We start from the raw sequence: 1,730 nt of genomic DNA on the forward strand, positions 1-1,730 counted from the left end.
TCTGTCAGTATATGATTTTATGTCCCGTGTGTTGCCTGGGAGCTGAGGGGAATACCCGTCGACATACACATTTTCCATTGAGTTGCTCAGATTCTAGAGGACCTGCAGTGTGTCTGGCTCACAGGAGTGGATGACGTCCCTGCCCTCCTGGGACTGCTACTCTGGGGTTGGGGAGACAGCCATCACACGACGTGATCATTTATCATGTATGAGGTACCACGGGGTTCTGTGTTTAGAGCAGGGCTCCCCAGCCTCCGGGGTCTCATGCCTGATGCTGATCTGAGGTGGAGCTGATGTCTTAATAAGAGAAAGTGCACAATGACTGTAATGCACTTGAACCATCCTGAAACCATCCCCCCTCCCACCCCTGGCCCTCGGAAAAACCATCTTTCACGAAGCCAATCCCTGGTGCCAAAAAGGTTGGGGACTACTGGTTTAGAGCATTTGTTCTGCCAGAAAGCATCAAGGCATTGCTCACAGAGGAGGGAATCTACTGAAGGATGAGTAAGTGTTCACCAAATACAAAAGAGATTACGCACATGCCTGTAACTGACACGTGAAAAGACATTCCGGACATAACCAAGTTCATTGTGGCTGGAAAACACGGTAGGTAGAGAGGACACTGAAAGTGTTGTGAAGCGGTGGACCAAAACCGAAGTTTACATGCCCTCTGAGGGGTTGAACTTATTTGAATAGAAAGATATCTTTCAGGGGGTTATTTAAAGCAGGAAAATGTTTGAAGACAACCTTTAGATGGTTATGAAAGGTGATGAGCACCAAAGGCCAGGAGACCTGTGAACTCTAAGGAAGGAATAATGCCGTGCCCTCAGCTGTAACTCTAGGCGGGGGAAGGTGGGCTAGGATAGGTTTGAGAGACAAACCCAAGTCAATGATAAGGAGATGGTCGAGAGAGGAAGAAGGCATGTGTGATCTTTTTTTTTTTTTTTTTGGCCTGAATGTTTATTGATGCCATTAACTGAGAAAGGGTGGGAAGAAGAATGGAGTGGTAAGGGGAGAGAGAGATGATTTCAATTTTGAATACATTTTACCTGATTTGAGCTTACCCAGTAGACACTGTTTTTTAATTTTTTCCTTTTTTGGCCTTGACAAAGCACCATGTGGGATCCTAGTTCTTCTCTCATGAGTTGAACCCGTGCCCCCTGCAGTGGAAGTGTGGCATCCTGACCACTGGACCACCCACCAGTGAAGTGCCTGACACGTTGTATAGAACTACCACTCAGGAGTCAGGTGTGGAGTGGAAATGAAACAGGCACACTGAGACACACGTGTGTGTGTATGGTATCATATTTGAAGATTTGGACATGAGGACAGATGAGAGAAGTCAGGAAAATAGTAAAGTGCAGCGTCTGAGCAGAAGAGAAGCTCAAAAAGGTGAGTGATGGAAAATAGTGTGGTGGGAGAACCACCCTTCCCTGAAAAGAGATGGTGACCAACACTGTCCAATTTAAGAGGGTGAATTGAAAAGAAGCTTGAACTTGGCAATTAAATCACTGCTAATCTTTGCAAGAGCATTTTCTGTCAGAGCAAAAGAGAGGTCCCAGGTTAAATTGAATTGGGTCAAAGAATGAATAGCAACTAAGAAAGTGTTGACTCTTCTCAGTCAGTTTGGAGATGAAGGGGAAGATTTCCAAGAGGAGACCAGCTGATTGGATTGTTTGCTTAGGTTGGGGTATAGAAGGTGGGAGGGGTGAATGTAGGATTAGGAGAAA

This window comes from Bos indicus, chromosome 8, assembly GCF_029378745.1.
Source record: "Bos indicus isolate NIAB-ARS_2022 breed Sahiwal x Tharparkar chromosome 8, NIAB-ARS_B.indTharparkar_mat_pri_1.0, whole genome shotgun sequence".
Taxonomy (NCBI): Eukaryota; Metazoa; Chordata; class Mammalia; order Artiodactyla; family Bovidae; genus Bos; species Bos indicus.